We start from the raw sequence: 18225 nt of genomic DNA, 5'->3' as shown, positions 1-18225 counted from the left end.
CAATGAAATCCTCCTTCTTTGGATTAATTTTTTTCTTGGTAACCTATGAGATCATCAATTTAAAAGCTGTTCTGAGAATAATATATGCATAGAATATTCTATTCATTTTTCTCTCATCTATCATAATTAAATATATTATTCACTTCCTCTATTTCCTTCTTGGATCTATCAAAGGCTGAGAATTGTTTCTTTTAAGTCAATTTTATTGATTTAAACAAAACCTAATTGTGTATAAAATAAAAACATACATTAAAATGTACTCATTTTAAGTGTGCATTTTGTTTAGTGTGACCCATGATCCAGTCACGATAGGGAACATCTCCATCATTCCAAAAAGTTCCCTTGTGGCCTTCCCAATCCAACCTCTTCCCTCTCCCCTCAATGTTGATCCAAAACAGCAACTCTTCTGTTTCCTGTTACCAGGAATTGGGTTTGCCTCTTTAGAATTTCATATAAAGGGACTAATAGATATTATACTCTTTTGTGTCTGATTTCTTGGTTTGCATAATATTTTGAGATTCATCCAAGTAGTTGTTAGTGTCACTAGTTCATTCCTCTTTGTTACTGAGTTGTGCTTCATTGTATGGATATACCACAATTTGTTTATCCACTCACCAGTTAGTGGGCATTGGGATTTTTTCCAGTTTGGGCTACAACCATTAAAGCTGCTATAAATATTTGTGTACAAGTCTTCATGTGACCTATAGTTTCATTTCTCTGGGTTGTATTCTAAGTGTACATGTAACTTTATAAGAAACTACTAAACTTTTTTTTCTGTGGTGGCCATGCAATTTACATTCTCATCAGCAACATAGGAGTTTCAGAGGTTCCACATTGTCACTGATATCAGTGTTTTAAATTCTGGCCACTAGAATACTACTTGGCAATGAGAAAGAATGAAATCATGCCATTTGCAGCAACGTGGATGGAACTGGAAGGTATTATGCTAAGCGAAATAAGTCAGTCAGAGAGAGACAGATATCATATGTTTTCACTCATATATGGAACTTTAGAAACTTAACAGAAGACTGTGGGGAATGCAAGGGGAAAAAATAGTTACAAACAGAGAGGGAGAGAAGCAAATCATAAGAGACTTTTAGCTGCAGAGAACAAACTGAGGGTTGTTGGGGGTTGGGGAAGAGGGGAAAATGGGAGATGGGCATTGAGGAGGGCATTTGTTGAGATGAGCACTGGGTGTTGTATGTAAGTGATGAACCGTGGGAATCTACCCCCAAAACCAAGAGCTCACTGTACACACTGTATGTTAGGCAATTTGACAATAAATTATATTAAAATAAATAAATAAATAGATAAATAATAAATCCAAAAAAAAGAGAAAAAAAAGACATGATTCTTTACATAGTAAAACTATCACAATAGTAACAAAATCTATAACATAACCAGGAAATAAGCTAATAAAGAAGGCACATTCTTCTAAAGGCAAAAAAAAGAAAAAGAAAAAATTTGGCCATTAAACTGAATGTGTAATGATATCTCATTGAGGTTTTGATTTCCATTTCCCAGATGATTGATGATACTTGTGTATTGTCACTTTATATCATCTTTTGTGAAATTATCTGTTTCAATTTTTGCCAATTTTAACAGTTGGGTTGTTTTCCTTCTTATATTTGAGCTGTTAGAATTCTTTATATATTCTTTTTTCTTTTTTTTTTAAGTAGGCTTCACATTCAACATGGGACTTGAACTCATGGCCCTGAGATTAAGAGTCACATTCTCCACTGATTGAGCCAGCTAGGCACTCCACTTTATATATTCTTGATACAGGTTTCTTGTCTGATTTAGGTCTTGATTACTGTGTATCTTAAAATTCAATAGATTGATTCCTTCCACTTCCTTTTTTTCAAAATTGTTTCAGCTATTGTAGTTTTTTTGCCTCTTCATATGATTTTTAAAAACTCTTGTATATATCTACAAAAAATCTTGTTGAGATTTTGATAGAAATTGCATTAAACCTGCTTATCAATTTTGGGGACAACTGATATTTTACTATATTGACTCTTCCAAAACATGAGCATAATAGGTCTCTCTATTTATTTAGAACTTCTTTGATTTCTTTCATTAGCATTTTATAGTTTCCAGGATACAAGTCTTGTATATGTTTTTTAGATTTACACCTAAGTTTTTTATTTTATTTTGAGCAATTGTAAGTGGTATTGCATTTACAATTTTTGTGCCATGTTTATTGTTATATATTTAGAAATGCAACTGATTAACAATTTTTTTTTATCTTAGAACCTGTGACCTTGCTGAACTCACTTATTAGTTATAGGATGTTTTTGTAGATTCCTTGGGATTTTCTACATAAACAATTATGTCATCTGTAATGAGGGACAGTTTTATTTCTTTCTTTCTGAGTGATATCCTTTGTATTTTTTCTTGTCTTATTGCACTGGCTGGGCCTTCCAGCACTAAGCTGAATAAGAGTGACATAGCAGACATCCTTCTCTTTTCCCCAGACTTAGGCAAAAAGCATTCATTCCTTTATCATCAAGTATAATGTTAGCAGCAGATTTTTTGTATATGTGCTACATCAACCTGAGGAAGTTCCCTGTATTCCTATTTTTCTTAAAGTTTTAATCATGGATTGGTGTTGGATTTTGTCAAATACTTTTTCTGCATCACTTGATATGATCATGTGATTTTTTCTTTAGCCCATAAATATGGTAGATCACATTGATTGACTTTTATTTATTTTTTATTTTTTAATGTTTATTTATTTGGGGGGGGGAGAGAGAGAGAGAGAGGGAGAGAATGAGTGGGGGAGGGGCAAAGAGAGGGAGACACAGAATCCGAAGCAGGCTCCAGGCTCAGAGCTGTCAGCACAGAGCCTGACATGGGGCTTGAACCCAGGAACTGTGAGATCATGACCTGTGCTTAAGTCAGAGGCTTAACTGACTAAGCCACCCAGGTGCCCCTTGATTGACTTTTAAATATTGCACCACCTTTTTGTTTTTTTAATTTTAACCATGTTTATTTATTTTTTTAATTTACACCCAAGTTAGTTAGCATATAGTGCAACAATGATTTCAGGAGTAGATTCCTTAATGCCCCTTACCCATTTAGCCCATCCCCCACTCCCACAACCCCTCCAATAAACCTCTGTTCTCCATTTTTAAGAGTCTGTTATATTTTGTCCCCCTCCCTGTTTTTATATTATTTTTGCTTCCCTTCCCTTATGTTCATGTATTTTGTATCTTAAAGTCCTCATATGAGTGAAGTCATATGATATTTGTCTTTCTCTGACTAATTTTGCTTAGCATGATACCCTCTAGTTCCATCCATGTAGTTGCAAATGGCAAGATTTCATTCTTTTTGATTGCCGAATAATACTCCACTGTACATATATACCACATCTTTATCCATTCATCCATCAATGGACATTTGGTGCATCAGTCTTCATTTTAAAAACAAACTCCTCCTGATCATGGTGAATAATTCTTTTAATATATTGCTAAATTCTATTTGTTTTTTTTTTTATTTTTTTTTAACGTTTATTTATTTTTGAGACAGAGAGAGACAGAGCATGAACAGGAGAGGGTCAGAGAGAGAGGGAGACACAGAATCCGAAACAGGCTCCAGGGTCTGAGCTGTCAGCACAGAGCCCGACGCGGGGCTCGAACTCAAGGACCGCGAGATCATGACCTGAGCCGAAGTTGGACGCCCAACCAACTGAGCCACCCAGGCGCCCCAATTCTATTTGTTAATATATGTTAAGGGATTTTATAATTCTGTATGATGACTGATATCAGTCTGTAGTTTTCTTTCTTTTTTTATTTTATTTTTTGTACTTCTTTGTCTGGTTTTGGTAGAAGAGTAAAACTATCTTCATAAAATGCATTTGAAGTGTCCCCTTCTTTTCTCTTTTTGAGATGAGATTGTACTAAATTTGTGTGAAATCTTTATACGTTTGGTAGAATTTTCCAGTGAAGTTCTCTGGGCCCAATGATTTCTTTGGGATGAATTTTTAAGTTTCAAATTAAATTTCTTATGTTATAGGCATTTTCAAATAATCTATTTAATATTGGGTTGTGGTAGGTTGTGTTTTTCAAGGAATTTAGTCCATTTCATCTATATTTTCAAATTTATGTGTGTAGAGTTGTTTTAATACTCCCTAAAACTTTTGATGTCTGCAGTCTGTAGTGATTCTTCTTGTTTTATTGCTGATATTGGTAAAGATGCTTTCTCTCTCTCTCTCTCTCTCTCTCTCTCTCTCTCTCTCTCTCTCTCTCACTAATATTGCTAGATATTTCTCAACCAAATTGATCTTTTCAAAGAATGAGACCTTTGCTTCATTTATTATCTCTATTGTTTTTCAATTTAAAATTTCATTGATTTCTGTCCTTATATTTATCTCCTTGCTCCTTGCTTTGAGTTTATTTCTCTCTTTTTCTAGATTCTTGATATGGGAGCTTATATTATTAATTTAGGACCTTTCCTCTTTTCTGTATGCATTTACTGTTATACATTTTCCTCTTAGCCCTTCTCTAGTTGTGTCTTTCAAATTCTGATATGTTGTATTTTCACTTTCATTCACTTCAATTGTATTTTTTAAAAATTTTTCCTTGAGATTTTCTCTCTGATTCATGGATTATTCAGAAGTCATTTTTTTTTTTTTTTTTTTCTTATTTTATTTTTGGGACAGAGAGAGACAGAGCATGAATGGGGGAGGGGCAGAGAGAGAGGGAGACACAGAATCGGAAACAGGCTCCAGGCTCTGAGCCATCAGCTCAGAGCCTGACGCGGGGCTCGAACTCACGGACCGCGAGATCGTGACCTGGCTGAAGTCGGACGCTTAACCGACTGCGCCACCCAGGCGCTCCTCAGAAGTCATTTAGTGTTGTTTAGTTTCCAAGATTTTGGAGATTTTCCTATTACCTCTCTGTTATAGACTTCTAGTTTGATTCCAAGTGCTTGAAGACCACACTATTATTCCAATTCTTTTAAATTTGTTGATATTTCTTTTATGGCCCAAAATGTGGTCTATCTTGGCATATTTCCTGTAGGCACTTGAAGAGAATGTATGTTCTTTTCTTTTTGGATAGAATTTTCTATAAATGTTGATTAAATACTTTTGGTTGTTGGTGGTGTTGAGTTCTTCTACATATTTGTGATTTTCTGTCCAGCTGTTCTACCAATTGTTAAGAGAGGAGTGTGGAAGTCTCCAAGCATAATTGTGGGTTTTTCTTTTCTTTTTTTTTCAAAGATAACCTTTTTTTAAGTTTATTTCTTTATTTTGAGACAGAGAAAAAGTGGGGTGGGGTAGAGAGAGAGGGAGAGAGAGAATCCCAAGCAGGTTCCACACTGTCAATGCAGAGCCTGATGTGGGGCTCAAACTCATGAACTGTGAGACCATGACCTGAGCCAAAACCGAGCGTCGGAGGCTTAATCAACTGAGCCACCCAGGCACTCCAATTGTGAGACTTTTCTTATTTCATCTTTAAGTTCTACCAGTTTTTGCTTCACATTTTGCAGCTTTTTTTTTTTTTTTTTTTTTTTTTTTTTTTTTTTTGTAAGTAGTGTCCATGCCCAGTGGGGAGCGGAACACAGGGCTGGAACTCACAACTCTGAGATCAAGTCCTGAGCTGAGATCAAGAGTTAGACACAACCAACTGAGCCACCTAGGCACCCATATTTTAGTGCATACAGATTAAGGATTGCTGTATTGTCTTTGTGGATTAATTTTTTATCATAATATAATGTCTCTCTCTGTCTCTAATAACTTTCATTCCTCTAAAGTCTACTTTACTTGATATTAATATAGCCATTTCTGGTCTATTTTGATTAATGTTTGTTTGCATGATATATCTTTTCATATATTTTTACTTTCAACTTGTCTATATCACTGTATTTAAAATGGGTTTCTTGTAGTTTGGTCAGGTCTTTTAATCAATTTTGTCAATATCTGTCCCTTAATTGATATATTTAGACCATTTACATGTAATGGAATTATGGATATATTAGGGCTTAAGTTTCCCATTTTACTTTTTTGCTTGCTGTTTGTTCTGTTTTTCATATCTCTGTTTTCTATTTCCTATCATCTATGGGTTACTTGAACATTTTTGGAATTCCATCTTGACTTATCTTTCGTATTGTCTGTAGTGTATATCTTTGTATAGATTTTTAGTGGCTGCTCTAAGCATTACTTAGCTATCTATAGGTATTTTGTATATATAACTTATCACAGTGTACTGGTATTCTCATTTTACCAGTTCAAAATCTTACTTGCCTTTATGTCCCTTTATTCTCCCCTCTTTATGTATCATTGTCAGATATATTTCCTCTACAGAAAATTCAAAGCATTTCAAACAGTGCTATACTTTTTCTTCAACCATCAAATACAATTTAGAAGATTCAACAGAAGGAGAGTCTCTTGTATTTACCCATAGTTTTGCCTACTGTGTTCTTTATTCCTTCCAGATGTTCCAAGATTTCTTTTTTTATTGTTTCCTTTCTGTTTAGAGAAATTTCTTTAGTCTTTCTTTTGTGTAGGTTTTCTGGCAGCACATTTTCTTAGTTTTCCTTCATCTGAGAATGTCTTGATTTATTCTTCATTCCTGAAGGATATTTTCTCTGGATACAGGATTCTGAGTTGATATTTCTTTTCTTTGAACAGTTGAAAAATATTGTGTCACTTCCCTCTGGCCTCTATGGTTTCCAATAATAACTCCTTTGTCACCCTAATTGTATTGCCCCTAGATAGGTGTTATTTCTCTTTTACTGCTTTCAAGTTGTTTTTTGTTTGCTTGTTTTGTCTTTAGTTTTCAGAAAGTTGACGATGAAACTCTTGGTGTTTTGTTTAGGGTTCATTAAAGCTTTTTGAATCTGAAAGTTTATATCTTTTGCCAAACTGTCCAGCTATTTTTTTTAGTACTTTTTCATCTCTGACCTCTTTCTCTTCCTCTTCTGTCACTTTGATGACAAAAATATTATATTTTTTGTTAAAGCCTCACAGGTTCCTTAGGCTTTGTTCATTTTTTTTTTCAGTATATTTTCTCTCTGTTATTCAGGTTGGATAATTTCAATTGATGTGACTTCCAATTTACTGATTTCTTTCCCATATCCTCTCCATTCCACTCCTGAGCCCACCCATTGAGTCCTTTATTTTGGTTATTGTATTTTTCAGTTCGAATGTTTCATTTGGTCTTCTTTATATCTTCTATTTCTTTTTTTTTTTTAGTATTTATTTACTTTTGAGAGAGACAGAGCATGAGTAGATGAGGGGAAGAGAAAGGAGACACAGAATCTGAAGCAGGTTCCAGGCCCTGAGCTATCAGCATAGAGCCTAAGGCAGGGCTCAAACTCATGATTCGTGAGATCATGACCTGAACCAAAGTTGGACGCTTAACCAACTGAGCCACCCAGGTGCCCCTATATCTTCCATTTCTTTCTGAGACTCTGTTTCTTGGAAATCCCCAGTTTTTCATTTGTTTCAAACATGTTTGTAATTGCTCATTGGAGCATTTTTCTTTTGACTGCTTTAAAATTTTTGTCAGAGAGTTCTAGCATCTTTGGCATCTCAGTGTAGGGATATACTGATTGTGATTTTTCTTTCAGTTGGAGAGTTTCCTGGCTCCTGGAATGATGAGTGATTTTTATTAAAAGCTGGACATTTTAGGCATATTATGAGACTTTTATTTTACCTAAACTTTATGTTTTACCTGATTTACTCTGATACTGCCTTGATATTGCCAGGTAATAGTAGTAATCCAAATTTCCTACTCATCCTCTTTTGACACCCAAGGTGGGGCACTTTTCATTACTGTTGGGCTACAAGGGAATTCCACATTCCCGCTAGGCCTCCACTAATACCTTCCTAGCTGGAAGAGTTAGGAATGCCTTCTCCCTGCTCCCCACATGACCTCTGTTGGCACTACAGGAAGGGATGGCCCTGTTATTGCTGAGTAGTGGCAAAAGTCCTTGCTTCCCACTCAGCTTCCTCTGACACTATCCTACTATGAGAGGGCACCTCATTACCTCCAGGTAGGGGTGGGAGTCCAGGCTTCCTATCCACTGATGCAATGGAGGGGTGCCTCTTTACCACCTGACAGGGATGAAAATCCATCTGAGCCTTTTCTGACACCACCCTGGTGGAAGTATTGAGGTTCCTCATGACAGCTTGACAAGGATGGAAGTCTAAGCTCTCCACTTGTCCTTCCCTAGACTGTGTTACAGTGGGGCTTCAGATTTTTCTTTGATGTTGCGATGTAGTCAAGTAGTAATTTTCTAAAAGTTTTCTATCAGCCTAGGCTGCCCTTTTCCTGGTCCTTTGGCTAGAGGAAGAAAGTTTTTGTTGTGGCCTTTTTTTGCCTGCTTCCATTCATGTTTCCACATTGCCACCTACTCCAGCACCCAGTCTGGTGTAGATGTGGCAAAAAGAAAACTGAGGGAACTCACTGCTCTCTTGTTCTTTGAATCTGAGATCTCTTGCCACTCTAGAGCCTTTCAGAGTCTTCTGACTAAAGAAAACAAAACTAATTTTCTGATTTAATGATTTAAGATAATCTCAAAATAATACAAAATGATTTCTTATGGAATTTGACAACATGCACTTAAAAATAATTTTGAGGGGTGCCTGGGTGGTTCAATTGGTTAAGTGTCTAACTTTGGCTCAGATCATGATCTCATGATTGGGTTTGTGAGCTCAAGCCCCACGTTGGGCTCTATGCTGTCAGCACAGTGCCCACTTTGGATCCTCTGTCTCCCTCTCTCTCTGCCTCTCTCTCTCTTTTAAAAATAAATAAACATTAAAAACATCAAAAATTAGGGGCATCTGGGTGGCTCAGTCATTTAAGCGTCCAACTTCAGCTCAGGTCATGGTCTCATGGTTCATTGGTTTAAGCCCTGCATCGGGCTCTGTGTTGACAGCCCGGAGCCTGGAGCCTGCTTCGGATTCTGTGTCTCCCTCTCTCTCTGCCCCTCCCCTCCTCATGCTCTGTCTTTCTCTCTCTCAAAAGTAAATAAATATTTTAAAGTTTTTAAATTAAAAATTAAACATGATTATAATAATTTTGAACACTACAGGCAAAATAATAAAGGATATTCTTTTTAAAAATATTTTCACCAGGAAAGTAGCATTTGTATTTATTTATTTATAATTTAAAAATTTTTTTTAAATTTATTTTTGAGAGAGAGAGAGTGCATGAGTGAGGGAAGAACAGAGAGAAAGAGGGACAGAAGATGTGAAGTGGGCTCCATGCTGAAAGCAGCAAGTCAGATGCCCAGGTGCCCCACAAAGGATATTCTTGAAAAACAGGGCAATAATAATAGATGACATTTAAGCAAGTCATTAAAGGACAATAACTAAAAAAATAGGGGTACTAGAGGAAATACGATCTAGAACTTGATGAAACCAAAGGTCCAAAAACATGATGGCATAAGAGAATTTAATATATGAAAAGGATATCACAAAATAGGAAAAGGAAACACCATGGAATAAAGGGTTTGGGCAGGAGACAAGCAGAGAAACTAAACCTAAAAAATAAATTCCAGATTTAGAAGATTTAATTGATTTAAATTGATTTAAGACATTAGGGGACCCAGTGAAATACACAATAGTGTATTTATCATATATATAGTTTATAGATATAGATATAATGTCTAGGGTTTTTAGTTACATTTAATGGAAGAAATAAGGAAAACTACATCTATTCCATCTTCCCCACCTTCTACTTACTCTTTGTGTTTCCTTCTTGATAGTTTCTATTGTCACGTCTTCAACTCCATTAATCTTTTCCTATACAATGTCAAATCTGCTGTTAACCCCAACCACTGTAGTACGTTTCATCCCAGATATTGTAATTATCATCTCTAAGAAGGTCTATTTGGGTCATTTTTTTGTATCTACTGTGTCTGCACTTAACTTGCTCTACCTTTTCTAGCTTCTTGAACATATGAAATAACAGCTATAGTACTGTTTTAATGTTCTTGTACATACATGTATATCGTTTCTGGGTCAGTTTCAATTGATTGATTTTTCTCTTCTTTAATTGCTTGTATTTTTCTGTTTTTTTACATTATTGGTAATATTTTAAAGTTTTATTTATTTTATTTTATTTTTAATGTTTTTATTTATTTTTGAGACAGAGAGAGACAAAGCATGAGCAGGGGAGGGGCAGAGAGAGAGGGAGACACAGAATCTGAAGCAGCCTCCAGGCTCTTAGCTGTCAGCACAGAGCCCGACGTGGGGCTCAAACTCACAGACTGAGATCATGACCTGAGCTGAAGTCAGACGCTTAACCACCACCCAGGTGCCCCTTATTATTTTTAAGTAATCTCTGCACCCAATGTGGGGTTTGAACTCACGACTCCAAGATCAAGAGTTACAGGCTCTTCTGACTGAGTCAGCCAGGTGCCCTCATGATTGGTGATTTTCTTTTTTTTGACCTCAGACTTGCCTGAACTCAGTTGCCTCATGTATTCTGTTCACTTTTCTAGATATTGATGGAAGGAGGGCTGGTCTGATTCCAGTTACTCCATCACGGTCAGAAATGAAAGTGTCGGTAGTGTTTGTAAAGCCTCTCATTGTGAATATTCGCTCCGTCTACTGTAATGTCATGTTATTTTTAGTGCCTAAAGTTCATGACATCATAAATGAGAATTTTACCTTTATCAAAGCAATTTAGCCCTATCTTATTTAAAATTTTGGTTTGAATTTAACTGTTTATATTAATATTGTCCCTGTAGTTCTTTTGCAGACCAACAGTTGCCTTATATCTTTTTACTCATTCTTTTATTTGAAACATTATCATTCTGAGTTTGCTTTTAGAATCAATATGATCTTAGTCTTTTGATAGAGAGGTTGGGTCTGTTGATCTATTTATTGTGATGACTAATATATTCTTAATTCTGTCATTGGTTTTTTATGGTGTTTCTTATTTTCTTTCCCAATCTTTGCTTATAGTGTTCACATTTTTCACTTTCTCGGTTTCTACTCCTTCAGGAGTTTTGTGTATTTTCTCATTTTTTTTAAATTTTTTTATTGGGTATTCTCTTATTTTTATTTTGGCTGATCCTATTTTTAAAATTCAAATTCTATTCATCTTCGACTCCTTTCTTGTTTGTTTGACATTTGGAAATTTCCCCAGGATGTGTCTAGATGTATACTCTTAATTAATTTTACCTGCTCCTGGTGGGTGCTTTTTTCTCAAACCTTTATCACCACTTAGAGATTTGCTCTGATGTTTTTTTCTCATCTTCCTTCATTTCGCTATGCTTCTCTCAGAAATCTAGGAGATTTTCTTTTTTTAACAGACAATTTAAATTATTAATTCCGTTTTCTTCAATGTTTAATATGCTCTTCACTGCCCCTACTACATTTAAAAATTCTGTAATCATGGTTTTCATCTTAAAGTAAAATTGTCTTATCTCAGATGATTATCTTTTCATAAATATAATATATTCTACTCTCATGGAAAATATAAATTTTATTTAAAAAATTTCCCCTTCTGTTCCTTGGAGTAAGTTTGTTTCATAGGGAAACATTTGTTCAGCTTATATATCTGATTTAATTCTGGGTGAAAGTAACAATTTGATGCTTGCCCTTGTTTTACTTACCCTTCGGAGGCAGGTCTGGGTTTGCAGAGAAAGTATGTCAGAGGAGCAAGTTCAGTTCTTTTGATCTCAGACAAGGAGAAAGAAAAATTTTATGTTTCTGAAGGTTTGGTTGGCTGGTCAGGGCATTCAATTTACCACACGGTGTAGGTTGTAACTGTTTGTAAGACAAATAGCTTCCCTACTAAATGAAGCTCATTTCTCTGTGGAGCATGTCCTTTCCTCCTCTCTGAGTGTGGGCACGGGCAGACACAGTAGCCCAAGTCATTCTTGGTATTGAGATTAACTCTCCTCTCACTGCCTCTTGGCTCACTCTCAATGCCAGGCCCTAATTCTATGCATCTGGGTGAAGTCTTAGGTCCAGATGCCAGTGAGGATTGGAAAAGGTCTCTACTAAAGAGCCCTATAGATCAGGGACATTCAGGGTTCACTTAAGCATATTTTGCTTTTACCATTTGAGTTAGTGGGGGATACAGGCTTCTTCTCTAACCAGTCTGACTATCCATCTTGACTTAGTGCACCACCTTTTAGTGTGGCCTATGGGAAAGATGGAGGAAAGGCTGCAGCCAAGCGCCCCGAGTGTGGGCCTGCAGCAATTCCAAACATCTTTTGACTTGCCCCTCTTGATCACCATGTGGTCCTCCATAACAATGGTTTGCTCAGTTTTAGGGTTTTCAAGCTTGTTTGTCTTTGCTTCTTAGGTGGGTATTTTTTTTTGTCCCATCCATCTATCCATCATCCATCCATCCATCCATCCATCCATCCATCCAACCATCTGTTTTTTTTTGAGCAGTTATGATGTGCCAAATATGTTCTGGATGCTTACTTAAGATTCAGAGGTGGAAGAAGACAGATATGGAGCTTGCATTCTGGAGAAGGGTTGCATTATATGATGTGGAGACTTTTATCTCCCTCAACTTGAGCTCATGTACATCACATTACTTTAAAATATCTTTGTATCTAGTGCTGACACAGATGTTTTGAATGCTTTATGAGTTTGACAGGATTCGGGGAGGCAGAAAGCTCAAACCATGATTATGAAGTAAAAGAATCACCCAGTTGAAGGAAAGAAGAAAAAGGGGGAAAAGAGAAAGGAGGATAAGGAACCAAAAGTTCATCATAGAAGTTCCTAGGACCCTACTTTCCCAGATAGCTCATGTGTACAACTAGACAATGTTGGAGGTCCTGGATTTGCATGGCAGCCCCATTCGTCTCTATAATCCCTCCCTTTCTCATATTCTACTGTAGTATGATGCCCTCTCCATAGTTAGCATAAATAAAACTTTTCATGTATAACATTAAGGGCAATTAAAAAAATAAATGTATCATCCACCATCATTTTTGTAATAAAAGCTATACAACTTTATTTTACTTTTTAATTCAACATATCATAATCCTTTTTAGATTTTCATCACTTTTATTTTAATGGCCATATATCATTCCATTGTGTTGCCTCCCAAATTGTTTAGCTGTCCTCTGTCCTTTCTTTTACTATTCAGAGAGTTCTACTTTTGCACTCCCACAATTCATAAATGGTGCGATGAAAGTCTTTGAGGAGATTTATTCCTGAAATTTATTTCATGAATTCCCAGAAAAAGGACAATTAGGTCAGAAACTATTGATGTTGTGGGGCTCTTGTTAGATATTTTAAATTACTTTTCAAAAGGGACCAGCAATGTGGCAATTTTCCTGAAACCTCATCAACATTAGTTTGCTTTTAAAAATCAGTTCGTACCAATCTGATAATTTAGTAGACAAAAATTGGAGCATATTTTATGCCTATTGATCATTTGTCCTTGAGTTTACTATTTCCATCTCCCTTTAAGTGAATTGTTTGGTCCTGTCATCTGCCCATTTATTTGGCTTAGGGGTGTTCTTACATATTTTAATGTACTCTATTCTGTCCAGAGGAGGTATTGTCTTTTTAAAAAAAGTTTATTTATTTTGAAAGATAGGAAGTGTGTGTGTCCATGTGCGCGAGCAGGGGAAGGGCAGAGGGAGAGAGAGAGAGAGGGAGAGAATCCCAAGGAGGCTCTGCGCTATCCATGGAAACTCACAAAACTGCAAGATCACGACCTGAGTTTGTTGTTTAATGGACTGAGCCACCCAGGTGCCCCTAGATGAGGTATTCTTAATCTTGGGGCTACAGGGAGTCTTAGGAAGTCCATCAGCCTTGTACAAGCATACCTACCATTTGTGTGTGTGCGTATCTGTGTGTGTGTAGGTCTGCAAGTGTCAGTGAATGTGTGTATTCCTGTGTCTTTGTATGTATGTGTATGTACACATGTCTGTATATATACATGAAAGGGTCCTAACTTTCCTTAGATACTCAAAAACATCAAATTTTTAATAATGGTTCAGAGCTCATTTGATTGTAATCTTTTCCCTAGTGTATTCCTTTTCTTTTTCTTTTAGTTTGTGTTTGCATACATTTAGCATTGCGATACAGCTTACTTTATCAATTTTTCCTCTTTGAATCTCTATTTCTTCTATCCTTGGCCTATCATTATTATTTCTTAGATAGGATAAATACACCATTGTGTATTTCACAGGGTCTTCTCTATTTCTTAGTTGATCCCTTCTAAATCTGGAATTTACTTCTAAGTATATGCCTAAACTAATTTCTCTGCTTGTCTACTGTCCAACCCTTTTATTCCATGGTGTTTCCTTTCCCTATCATTTTGGGACATCCTTTTTACACATTAAATTCTCCTTTTGTCATTGTCTGCTTTTGGACCTTTCATTTCAAGTTCTAGATCTAATTTTGCTCTAGTGCATCTTTATTTTGGTTATTGTTCTTCAGTGACTTATGTATTTATTTTTAAAGTTTATTTTATTTATCATTTGAGACAGAGTGTGTGTGTGTGTGAACAGGGGAGGGACAGAGAGAGGGAGAGAGAGAGAGAGAGAGACAGAGAGAGAGAGAGAGAGAATCCTGAGCAGACTCCATGCTGTCAGTGCAGAGCCCAACGCAGGGCTTGGTCCCATGACCCGTGAGATCACGACCTGAGCCAAAATCAAGAGTTGGACGCTTAACCAACTGAGCCACCCAGGCACCCCTTCAGTGACTTATTTAAATGTCATCTATCATCATTGCTCTTTTTTCAGAATATCCTTTGCCATTTTGCCTGTAGTATTCAAAATTGTTTTTAAGTGCATGTTGTCAAATTCCATAAGAAATCCTTTTGCATCATTTTGATATTATCCTGAATCACTAAATCAGAAAATCAGAATATTTAGATTTTCTGTTTGAGAAACATGATGTTTTTCTATTACTCATATTCTCTACTGTGCTTTCCAGGAAATTTTTGAAGTTTTTTTTTTTTTTTTTTTTATCCCATGATTATGGCTGTGTATGTAATTGGTTATATTTGATTATGCTTCATTTTTTTTAAAGTAGGGTTCACACCCAGCATGGAGCCCAGGGTAGAGCTCGAACTCATGACCCTGAGATCTAGACCTGTGCTGAGATTAAGAGTCAGATGCTTAACTAACTGAGCCACCCAGGCACCCCAGTTACATTTGATTATGAATTGGATCTCATTCTGTAATTTGTTTCCTATCTTGTTTATTTATGAAAGTTATTGATTTTTAAAATACTTATCATGTATCCATAGCGAGCCAGTTATTGAACTTTTGGATTACTGCTAATGGTAGTTTAGATGAGAACATCAGATTTTTAAAGGCTATAATTATATCATCTGCGAGTGAAGCTTTCTATCTTTCTAATAACTACTCTCATGGTTTCTTTTTCATGTCTTATTACATCAGCCAGATTTATCAATACGATATTAAATAATAATGGTGATAGAGAGCTTATTTATTTTGTTCCCTTTTCTAATGGGAAAATCTGTAATGTTTTTCCATTAAAAAGGATGCTGGCTTGGTTTTAAATAGATCCTTATTATGTTAAGGAAGTGTCACTCTCTTCCTATTTTTAAAAATGTTTTGACATCTATTGAAATGCATTTTTTGGCAACCATTAGGATGAGCATATGGTTCGTATTATTTAATCTATTGATCTGATGTGTTGTATTAATAGATACCCTTGTGCTGAACTTTCTTTGCATTGCTGGAGAAACCCTTTGTGGTTATGGTGTTTTAGTCCCTTAATGTGCTGCTGAACGCTATTTGCTGGGCCTGTACTCTCAAATGATATTGGATCCTGTTTCCTTTAAAACAAATTTTGTATCAGGGCTTAAAATCAAGACTGCATTTGCCTTGCAAAATGAATTAGCAGGTTTTTTTTAACCTATTTTTCCTATGGTAAAGAATAATTTATGTAACATGGAAATGCACTCTCCTGTAAAATTTGGATAGATTTCTCTACAGACTTCAGCGTTGGTACAAATGTCCTGGGCAGGGGTGGGGAGGGTCATTCTTAAATAAAATGCACATTCTCTGAGTCTTCCTTGTTTGCTGACCTAACTTAACATTTCTTGTAGCAACTGGATTATTTTATATTTTTGTCACCTCCTGTCTGTTTAATTGATAACAAAATAAATTTGCTAAAGAATTACGTACCACGTCCCCCCTCACTATTATTAATCTTTTGGACCTGTCATTATAATCACTTCCTCATTTCTGATTTCATTTGGGCCTTTTTTCTTGATTGTATTTGCCAGAGGTTGGCCTTTTCTATTAACTCTCTCAAAGAATCAGCTTTTGGTTTTATTTACTGATTCTACTATTTTTGTGTTTCCCAATTTGTTTATTCCTGCTATTATCTTTCTTTCCTGCCTACTGTTGTCCTTCAAGTTTGTGCGTATGGTGGGGGTGGGGCAAGGAAATCTGTTTTCCAAGATCTAAAGCAGTAAGCTTTGGTCTTTTTATTTATTTTTTTTTAATCTAAAAAGCATTTAAAACAGAATTTATCCCTTGTACTAACTAGTTGCTTCTCATGATCTTAAAATGCCATGTTTTGGACCCAGTCTGTTGGTCCAGTGTATAATATGGTAGGGACTTGCGGTAGGCTGTGGTGTCACAACCAGAGTGGTAAGGGTATCTGACTGAAACAGGTACCCTTGTAGGGACTCTTTTATGCCTACCCTGTGTCCCCTTCATCATCTTGGGCTCCATAGGTGCTGGCTCTTTGTGTTCATGTGTTTGTAAAAAGAGAAATCTTTCCTAAAAAGTCAGAGTGATGCAGTATGGGACACTTTGTTACTAATAAAAACAGCTTCCGGGGCACCTGGGCGGCTCAGTCGGTTGAGCATCTGACTTCAGCTCAGGTCATGATCTCCTTGTTTGTGGGTTTGAGCCCCACGTCGGGCTCTGTGCTGACAGCTCAGAGCCTGGAGCCTGCTTCAGATTCTGTGTCTCCTCCCTCTCTGCCCCTCCCCTGCTCACATTTTGTCTCTCTCAAAAAATAAATAAAACATTTTAAAATTTTTCAGGAGGTCCCTAAACTTGGATAAGAAAAAAAAAAAACATGTTTATTTTTCTTTACTTTCACTAATTTTATAACTGAAATATAGCATTTTCTTCCCCTCGGAAAATAGGCAACAAACCACAGTCACATCAGCAGTGCCAGGATATGCCACCAATAAAAATCACAGAAGTCTTTCTAGCACAATACAGTTGCTGCACACATCTTGAAATATCATTTAGAGCCATCATTATTTCAGAATCATGTTAGTTGTTAGACCCGTTGCTACAGCTGGTTATCTAATGCGCTAATAAGGCAACCTATCTATTACTATTTTCCATATTTGTTCTTTTAATATGTTGAAAACTGTATTTCAATATAATTGATTTTCTTTGCTATCTTACAAAATATTTTCATCAAAAATGCATATGCACTTAAATACACACACACACACTATTTCCATTTAAAAACATTATTCTGGGGTGCCTGGGGGGCTCTGTCAGTTAAGCGTCTGACTTAGGCTCGTGTCATGATCGAGCCCCGCGTCAGGCTTTGTGCTGACAGCTTGGAGCCTGGAGCCTAATTCAGATTCTATGTCTTCCTCTCTCTCTGCCCCTACCCTACTCATTCTCTCTCTCCCTCTCCCTCTCTCTCTCTCAAAAATAAACGTTTTAAAAAAATGTTTTAAACATTATTCTGACAAGGGATCTGTGGGCTCCCCCAGACTGTCAAAGACGTCAATGCCTCAAAAAAAATGGTCAAGGGGGCACCTGAGTGGCTCTGTCAGTTGAGCATAGGACTTGATTCCGGCTCAGCTCATGATCCTGGGGTAGTGGGATCAGGCCCAAGTCAGACTCCATGCTGAGCATGGAGTCTGCTTGAGATTTTTCTCTCTCTGTCTCCTTCTGCCTCCTCCCCAACCCCCACACTGTCTGTCTCTTTTTCTCTCTTTCTAAAAAAAAAAAACAAAAACAAAAAAACAAAAATGGTCAGGTACTCTGCTCTGATGCATGGTTGGAACAGGGCCTTCCTGGACCTCGGTGGGCTTTCAGGACGGATTTAGAGAACTTTGCCAATTCTTTGAAGGCATATACCACCCACAAGGGGAGGGGAGTTCTTCCAAAATGTGATTTAAAAATACTGCCACTTTTATTCTTTCTTTCAAAATGCAGTGCCTGCTATGTGCGTGGCAGAGCTCGAGTCCTGTCCCTGCTAGTGTGAACAGGATAGTAGGGATTCCCAGGGAGTCACCTGCGCCCGCCCCTGGCCCTGGCGTTCCCAGATTT

The sequence above is a fragment of the Panthera pardus genome, unplaced genomic scaffold (genome assembly GCF_024362965.1).
Source record: "Panthera pardus isolate Hobbes unplaced genomic scaffold, ASM2436296v1 HiC_scaffold_20, whole genome shotgun sequence".
In the NCBI taxonomy this organism is placed as follows: domain Eukaryota; kingdom Metazoa; phylum Chordata; class Mammalia; order Carnivora; family Felidae; genus Panthera; species Panthera pardus.
Note: the sequence above shows the minus strand (reverse complement) of the source record.